This window comes from Sinocyclocheilus anshuiensis, unplaced genomic scaffold (genome assembly GCF_001515605.1).
Source record: "Sinocyclocheilus anshuiensis isolate Anshui unplaced genomic scaffold, SAMN03320099.WGS_v1.1 scaffold1339, whole genome shotgun sequence".
NCBI classification, from domain to species: domain Eukaryota; kingdom Metazoa; phylum Chordata; class Actinopteri; order Cypriniformes; family Cyprinidae; genus Sinocyclocheilus; species Sinocyclocheilus anshuiensis.
Window position 1 is genome coordinate 494,672 of NW_015539932.1, and position 9,785 is coordinate 504,456.

The 9,785-nt window shown below is 39.6% G+C and overlaps 1 long non-coding RNA gene across 1 annotated transcript; it reads left to right on the forward strand.

Annotated features, from left to right (window-relative positions):
- Window positions 1-8,161: 8,161 nt before the first annotated feature.
- LOC107686905 (uncharacterized) lies at window positions 8,162-9,492 on the forward strand. The gene is made up of 3 exons (XR_001634078.1): window positions 8,162-8,246; window positions 9,050-9,159; window positions 9,262-9,492. It is a non-coding gene; the product is annotated as an uncharacterized LOC107686905 (long non-coding RNA).
- The last annotated feature ends 293 nt before the right edge of the window (window positions 9,493-9,785 follow it).

A 9,785-nucleotide genomic window follows, 5' to 3' on the forward strand; every position in this document is an offset into this window, starting at 1 on the left:
CAGAGGCTCGTTTGAAATTTGCTTTTGTTTTTCACTTTGATCTTTAACAGTTTACCTCTCCTCCAGCACTTCACCTACCTTCCCACTAATGCGGCATCTGTAATGCAAACCTTAGCAGGTTGGACAATAATGCATGACATAACTTATATAATAATTATGATATTAATAAAATGGCTATATTCTTAAAGCACATATAATTTATCATGTTTTAGCATGTACTGTTGCTTACAGATTAGCATATATATTAGTGCTGTCAAATGATTAATCTCGAATAATCGCATCCAAAATAAAAGTTTTTGTTTACATAATATATGTATATATAATACATATACACAGTACACACTCATACATTATGTTAACAAAAACTTTTATTTTGGATGTGATTAATCGCGATTAATCATTTGACAGCAGCACTAGTATTATATACATATATATATAAATAAATCATAGAATAAATAGCAAATTTGAGGAGGTCTTTGTGGAGAAGTGTGCTATTAGCCAAGCCATATATATGGATCATATAATGAAATTTGCCTCTTCTGACTTCCACCTCCACCTAACAACCACCCAGAAAACCATAGCAACTGCCTTGCAACATGCTAAAAACACTAGACACCCTTGACAATTGTTTGACAACAAGCATTAAACTTAGAATTCAGCCAGGAATTAAATGGTTACTTCTGGGCAAAACAATCCATAATCGATAATCATGCTTTCTTCATTGAAAAGGTACACCTGGAAGGAATGGTTTGAAGTGAAAAGCGTATTAATGATGGATTTGTTTATTACTAAGATGCAGCTTTTTGCTTCACAAGACATTAATTGATGGACTGCCGGAGTCGTGTGAATTATTTATAGATCTTTGTAATGTTTTTATCAGTTATTTGGTCTCTCATTCTAATGGCACCCATTCGCTGCAGAGCGTCCATTGGTGAGCAAGTGATGTAATGCTAGATTTCTCCAAATCTGTTACTATGAAGAAACAAACTACATCTTGAATGGCCTGAGAGTGAGTAAATTTACAGCAAATTTTCATTTTGGGGGAACTTTAAGATGGCCAATTTTGCAGAGGCAAGCACTAATCACATTTTATGTTATATTATATTAAAGGGCACCTATTATGCCCCTTTTAACAATATGTAATATTGGTTTTGGGTGTCCCCAGAATGTGTTTCAGCTCAAAATACCCCACATATAGGAAGCCAAACACACTGAAAGTGGGACGAAACAGCCCAATGTTACAGAGCGTGTGTCACGCTGACCTGTCATTGGCGCGGCTCAATGGACTGAGCCGTGCAACCGACTCAACAACGTAGGCAGTACGTGTATGCTAGCACCACCAAACTAACAGGGTGGTACAATCTAATCTCACAAGCGCACCGCTGATCAATTAAAGTACTTCGATAACGTACACAAACAAATACGGTTAAAACGTTAGCTAAGCACTATAACGACATGACATTCACAAAGCAGTCTGGAATAAAATAATTTCCGCAGACAAATGTATTTAGGTAGATTTTGAGGCGCATTACCATGAAAAATAGAAGCAATCCACTGCGTCCTCAGTGGTTCAGATGTTGGGAGAAAATTAAAACTCTTATGTTCAGTCTTACATCCAAACACAGAGCACCGGGATTGCTTACGAGACATTGTTGACATTACCCAGGTGAAAAATAAATATATTTAAATTGTGCTTTTTCAGACATACTTACTATATTTAAATTGTACTATACTAAGTGCATATTAAATGTATTATTTTGAAACAACTTTAAGTATATTAAGTGTATTTCAAGATATGTTTAAGTTGGATTTTAATCTATTTGTAATATATTTAATATATTGAAATTGTGTTAAAATGGAACCACTTTAAGTATATTTTTAATACATTTAATACTACGTCTTTTTCACCTGGGTACAGCTGCTCGACCACGTAGAAAATGGAGGAGAGTGTACAAGCGCTGAGGGCGGAAACTATGGCAATGCAGGACTGTCAGTCAGCCCCCACGGGCAGGGCCTAGGCAATGTGATGTCACATTGCTTAGAGAATCAAAACGGCATTCCTGGTAAGACTGCTTTGGTTTAATGGGGATTAAAAAATAAGGAGTGGGTGGATTTTTATCATTGTTGGGTGGTTGTGTTCACACTGCCAACACACGTTGATGTCCAAACACCATGTAAAAGTGGGTTTTGCATAATAGGTGCCCTTTAATTCATATTTGCGGTCTTATCTTTCTTAATTTTTTTATGATTTATTCCCGGTTCAGACTACACGATTTTAGCACGATTTTGGCACGATTTGCTTGACGTAGAGTGTCGTGGGGATTCGTAAACGACAATGGGCACCGGGATGCAAGATTCCATCGTTTTAGCTCGTGTAGTGTGTCATAGTGGACGACAACCGATTCCGCGTCTGCGATGCTTCACGACATCACGACAGAAAGCACGATTTGCTTGACGTAGAGTGTCGTGGGGATTCGTAAACGACAATGGGCACCGGGATGCAAGATTCCATCGTTTTAGCTCGTGTAGTGTGTCATAGTGGACGACAACCGATTCCGCGTCTGCGATGCTTCACGACATCACGACAGAAAGACTAGCATTTTTTATTTATTTTCCATTGTCCACGACGAGTTCTGTCACATTGGTGACGTTGACCAATAGCAGCACAGAAGCTCTTTCATACACAGGTTTCAAACATGGCAAAACGAAAGAGCAAGCGATGAATGGTCGGGAAGCAACGCGTAGTCTGACATGTTTCTTGTCCACGACACGACAAGATTTTAGGAGTCAAAATCGTGTAATCTGACACAGTGACTATCGTGACCGACAAAAATATTGTGTAGTCTAAACCCGGCATAAGTTTTAACAGCTACATCAGAGATTATTTGACTAAAACTGCTTCAAACTCTTACTCAGCATAGCAGGGTGCTCGGTGCAGACCTGGACTGTTTAAGAAAACAGTCTAGACAGAAAAACACAGCAAAATAAATCTGAGGAAAATGGGGCAAGAGACAAGACAGACAATGAGCACAAAATTGGGGGAGACAGGCAGAGAGAGCAACCCTCATAGTGGGCTCCAGACAACTCTCCATCCCATCCCGTGGGGACGAGCACCAACAGAGGGGGAACAACTCAACCCTCGGCTCCGGTTCTGAGTGATATTGTAATGAGCCAGTTTCACTGGCCCTTCAACAAACCACCCCCAACACACACACACCTCAACCAGCTCCCAAGGCCCCCGAGCGGCTCGCTCCATTCCGTTTCATCACACTTCAAACGGGCCTGACGCGCTCCGCAGTCCTGCACCAGACCAGGGGACCACAACATCTGCATGAGGTGGGAGGAGGGGAGGCGTGTCTCACGGGGGGGACACGCAGTGTCTCGGAGCAGATGTCACATGAACCTGAACAGCAGGACGGGGGAGGGATGCCGTGAGGCACACTGCAACAGGTTGAGAGAGAGAGAGAGACTGTTCCAGCATTGTGGCATCCCCCTGTTCCTCTTGCTGCACGGGGACCATATGATTCAGATCTTTCCCTGTCGTTGCCCCCTTCTGCCCCCTTTGACAATCAAATTAGGTAATTAGTTACCCTTGCCCTAATAAGCTAATCATGGTCCATGTGCTTTTTTAATTATTAAAGTCGTGTCTTCCCAGGGTGCTCCCTGAGGGCTTCTCGTGCCGTGCAGGAGATGGTGAGGACACCGGGGTGGATCCGGCTAGGAGAAGACACGCTCCAGGCCTTTGTTTCAACAGTCCCTCTGGCACAGAAAGTCATGCGTCACGGACCCGCCACAAACGATCACTTGAATAAAATAAACAGACCTCTTAAGGGAAAATCAAACTGTCTGTAGCATCACTTAACATTAGCACCATTTCACCTCTCCCTTGTTACAAAGGCCTGGTGCTTTTTTTAAATGCCATGTCAGGAGCAAAGAAATGTTAAATTACAAAAACAGTTCTAACTATATAGAATAATAACCTTTTTTATATGCCTAAAGGTGCAGTCACATTTACTGTTGCACGGCACAATTTCACGGGTGAAATCCAGTCATTTCACTAGGAATATTTGAGTTTCGCATGAAGACGGAAGAGTTCCCCATGTAGATTATGCTCATGTTCCAAGTTGGTCATGTGAATTCACTGCATTGAACTATATTATAACTATATAATTTTAATAAGCTTTGCCTATAAATGTGTGATCACATTTACCATTGCTCTGAGTAATTTTGCAGATGAAGTAGGCTAATTTCAATAGAAATCAGAAATATACAGAGTTTCACATGAGAACAGAAAAGTTTCCCTCTAAGATTCCACTTGTGTTCATGTTGGTCACATGAATTTGCCTTCTCGGCCGACAGAAAGTTGCTTGCTTTTACAGTGACTTAAGTGACCTATTTTCGCCCACGAAATTTCACTAAAATGTTGCTAATGTGACAACACTTTCAATGCCTGCTGCTATAGAGCATGTTATCAATAAATATCACCTTAGCAATACATATATTGAAAGTGTTAAAAGTAAAAAAAAAAAAAAGCAAATTAAACAAGGATGACATTAGAAAAAGGAAAATAACCGACAGATCTTCTGAAATCAGAGTGGTCCAAATGTGATCGGCACAGTGTAATCAGGCAGCGCTCGCACTAATTACAGCAGCGGACCGGTTGCACTCCCAATTACCAGCAAATACGGTAAAGCCTGCGTAGAACAATCAAGCACAGCATACGCTTGACTAAACTGATTCCCTATGCTGTTGTCGGATATCTTCTGCTGCAATGGGCCTCGATTGGAAACAAATACCTTTCGCTGACCTCCACCGCCGAATGTGGCGGCAGCCGAACAACCGCTGATTCACCCCCAACCCTCTCACTCTGCGTCCATGTACTCTATCCGCTACTGTGGCTAAATGTAATTAGAGAGCACATTAAACTTTGCCACAGCACTTTCCAACATTGTTTCCATTCGTTTTGTTGCCTTTATTTGTTTTGCAGAGTGAGGCGTCCCGCAGAGCGTGGAGACAAGCTGCCGTGTTCTTCTCATTACACATTCAGACTGTTTTTGTCACCCAGTCGACTAGTGCCTCCAAACAGCTGTTTTGCCTGGCAGTATAAATAAGCATTTGTTCTGACATGAAGGGGAAAAGAGGGAGAGAGATAGATGGGGTAGAAAAGCCAAGCTCTGAACAGGCAACATCAGGAAAAGGAGAAAGGATACCACGGAGGCTTTGTAGCAGGTAAAATATTCTTATTATAACCTCAATAGCCAAGCAACAGATAACATATTACGCTGTTGACTATTCAGTCAGGATGTTTAGAAGAGATTTGAATACTAACGCTGAGCATAAGCGTGGTTTTAGCTATTTTCAGCTGTGATGGGCCCTTCCAACTTATTGCTTGAAGCTGAAGTTGAGCTTGGCAGCTGAAATGTCTCTACGCTTCTTTTCCAGAAACATATAAATAACTAAATGGAGTCAGGAGTATCACTGAGGGGTAACAGGCCTTCACTACATCAAAGCATTGTGGGTACCAGACCAGTGGTACGGGTGTACAAATGCAATAGCACTTTTATCACAGGCCAGTAATGATGGATAACTTCACCACAGTAATGGCAATCCCAGCAACCCCATTCATAATTGATCAGCTGCAATTACTCATTTCTGTTGATATTTCTCATCAATGTCTACCCTTTTAACACTCAGTAATGCAAGTTAAACTCCTTAGTTATTTAATATAAGAAAAAGATGGATAACTCTTATGAAAAACTGTGCTTCAATTCTGTTTGAGAATATTTATTTTCCAGCAACTTGCATGCACCTCATTCATTGGACTTTGTGACATAAAAAAAAACAGCTCTAAATAAAATATTTGTAATCAAATTTTGTCGATTATGTTTTTGTTTTTCTTACTTAAATGATTTTTACAACTGAGTTGTATGTGTCATTAAACAGGATAGTTCATACAAAATTAAAACTCTGTCATAATTGCTCACCCTTGTGTCATTCCAAACTTGCATTACTTTTTTTTCTTATGAAGAACATAAAAGAAGATATTTTGAAGAAAGTTTCAACAATTTTTGTCCATACAATGAAAGTCAGTGGGATTCAAAACAACACTGGACCCCACTGACTTTCACTGTATAGCCAAAATAAAAAGTAAAAATCTCTCTTCTTGTGATCTGGAGAAGAAAGAAAATCATACCGGTTTAGAAATACACAAGGGTGAGTAAGTGATGACAGAATTTTCATTTTTATTTGAACTATCCCTTTAAGGAAAAGATGATGACAGATAAAGCAGAACAAACCTATAGGATCACGAATATGTGGAGGGGGTGTTCAGAAGATCTTCCACACTGTGATTCAACAGCATACTAATAGCCCTCTAATTAAACATAGTCTCCACTCAGTAGCTCTGAAGTTATCTGCCAATCATCCTGCAGGAACGCATCACATCCTGTTAGCTGCCAATCATGCAATGCTGAGTTCATGACAGGTGCCTGCAAAACTGCTTTCTTAAAATATGGACCTGCTTTGCTTCAAACCCACAGCTGGAAAAGGAACAGAAAGAGCACACATGAACGTCCTGCTGGAGTTCCATGCCGTTTATGTAGATAAAAGTGCATAATAAATAAGTAAAACTGATAGCTACTTTCAGACATTAGCCTGAGGGGATAAACATCTATTAGCAGATTAAACAAAAATAATAACGGCAAGTTACTCATCTTAAAAAGTAGGAAGTTAAAAGACGCCAAGCTAAGGGGGATAAGTCATTTCAAATAACCTTTCAAAACAATTGACAGAATTTTTCATGAAAGAGAAAAGAAAACCAACATTTTCATTATTCAGCTGCAGCTATTTTTTTATTTTCTTTTTTTTTTCAAAGAAAGTGACACTTAAGAGAGACGCTAACCACCCTTGATAATCTGCAGAACACCCTTAATTGAGAGTAATTAATTACATATTTATGGCAAGAATAGTCTCAGACAAGAGAGCTGTTAAGGAGTCCTAGCAAGCACGACAAAGAGGAAGTTTAAGTGCGGTGAGCAGGTAGAAGCTGAAAGTGACAGCTGATCCTCTGGGAGCCATAACTCCGGAGAGTGAGGGCCATGGAGAATACAGGTGTGCGCACACAACTGGGTTGAAGAACTGGAGGTGAAGAACATATAATGGATTCAGGGTCTGACAGTGCGAGTAGACACATCATTCACTTGTGCTTTGAAATCCAGACCAGTTGCTATCAAAGAAATGCTTCACACGCCAAGAATGAAACTGGAGACGAGCTGAAGATTTTACTGCACAGTCATGAGTACAGCAACTCAAGGAAAAGAGCTCCTGACGCTCAACAACTGATGTCCAACTTGCATACTTCAGCAGCATCATGTGAGCCAAACATATTTGGAGCCGTTTTGGATTTTGAGTAACACACACTACCATATTATCAATGTTAAAAACAGTTGTGTGCAAACGGTGACATTTTTTTCAGGATTCTTTAATGAACAAAAAGTTCAAAAGAGCAGCATTTGTTTAAAACAGAAATATTTTGTAACATGTCTTTACTGTCACTTTTAATCAGTTTGATGTGTCCTTGCTAAATAAAAGCGTTAATTTTCTTGCAAAAAAGCAACACTGTAAATAATACTGTAATGAAACCTGCTGTGCCATCCAACGCAGTGTCAACAAACTGTAAAAAATTATTTCGCAGTTTAGTTGTTTCAATTACTTTTTTTAAGTTGACTCAACTTGCAGTTTATGAATTTGTTCATTCAACTTAATATTTAAAATTTTAATTGTCTCAACTAGTTCGTAAGTTGACAAAACTAGCAATTTGCCCCCTCAACTTAAAAAATGTGTTGAATCAATTTAATAACGATATCACGTTCTTAACGTCACTTATCGCGAGATCTCGTGAAGAAAATACTGGGATAAGTGAAAGACTTTGATGGAGATATATAGGGGGGGAAGAAGGTATGTATGTGTGTGTGTGTGTGTATATATATATATATATATATGTGTGTGTGTGTGTGTGTGTGTATACATTTTTTTTTGTCCTCCTCTCCTTGTCCTTTCTTTCAACGTACTGCCCACACTCCAGTCCAGTAGGTGGCGGTAAATGCACCTTTCAGTTGGTTTGCCAACCGCCAATAAAATGTAAAGAATAAGAAGATCTCGTGAAGACTTGCAGAAAGAAGACGTTCGTCAGTCATCTTGGTGAGCTTCTCCACAGAGCTTGAAAATGTTCTCAACCAACACATTTGGTTAGTAAATAGTTGTATTTATTGGTTTAGCGTGTACAATTACGTATGTTGTCTAATGGCGCTTTTCCACTGCGTGGTACGACTCGGCTCGGTACGGCTCAGTACGGTACGGCACGGCTCGGTTTGCGTTTCCACTGCAGTTTAGTATCGCTTTAGAGTGGGCGGGATTATTCACATGTCATTATAGTTGCGCCGCCTCTACTGCCGCGACTCCTACAAAACTTTTTCATTCCGCGTCGCCCCATCAAGCTCTCACTGGATCCGCTCCTCTGCTATCAACGAGAGCAATGTCTGTACTTCCTCAACAGGGGGAACAGCCACTTTTTGGTTGTTAAAAAAAGGTGCGCTCGTTCAAAACAGTTGCATTCGATCCTTCGCTGGCTGTGCTGATTTAAATCTAGCGGTTCTTTTGTGTTTGTGTCGCAAGTTCAGTGATGCAGGTAGTGACGATTCTCTCCGGCCAATCCGTGATCAGCAGAGTTTACACGTCACGTTTTGGTAACGGTACGGTTCGCTTGGAACCCCAACCGAAGTGGTACTAAAAAAAGTACCAGGTACCAGGTACTGTACCCAGTGGAAAACCCCCCAAAAGTGAACCGTACCGAGCCGTACCATGCAGTGGAAAAGCGCCATAAGAAGAGTACAAGTATGGTTTACAGCGTCGTATTTTCTAGTTAAATGTATGCCAGTGTTAGTTTCGTGGCACTCTTAAGCCTCAAAATACACGCGGTTCCACAGTATTTTCCATATAAATATTATATGGAAATATTTTCCATGTTTATGATATTCTGGAATGACTGAAGATCAGCACATAATTCTTGTGGATGCACATCAAGTCCTTTTGCAGTTGTATCTATCAAAGTGCTATGCAGACATAATGGGAATGACTCGCATTGTAGAGCTTGGAGAAATTGTAAGTAAATTTATTTACTTTATAAGTGCACGTATTTATTGGAGTCCGTGACTGTTAATATTGTAAGGCATATTTTAACGCTTCACTTTGTTTTTATTAAAGCACATAGGTTCTCAAGAGGAATTCATCAAGGACATGTCTGTTGGCGTTATAGTTGTGGGTGACCAAAATGAGCACCATCAATCTGCAGTGATGTGGTCCTGGTAATAGAAGAACAAATCTTATCTGCGGTTGTAACACGTATGTTTTCAATATAGTACACAGCACTTAATGTATGTCATGATACACAATGCCACAATACTAAAATAAAGCCAAAATAGTGTTAAAGGGATAGTTCACCCTAAAATGAAAATTTGCAAGGTGTAGGTGACTTTTTCCTTAAGCAGAAAATTTTTGGCTGAAATTGTGGTACTTGGTGATTCATAAAATGTTATTTTTAATGTCATTTTATATTAGATTTTATTTATTTTACTTTTATCTGTAATTATGTAATTTCTATAATATATATATAATATATATACAGTGGTGTGAAAAAGTGTTAGCCCCCTTCCTGATTGCTTATTTTTTTTGCATGTTTGTCACACTTTGTTTCAGATCATCAAACAAATTTAAATATTAGTCATAGA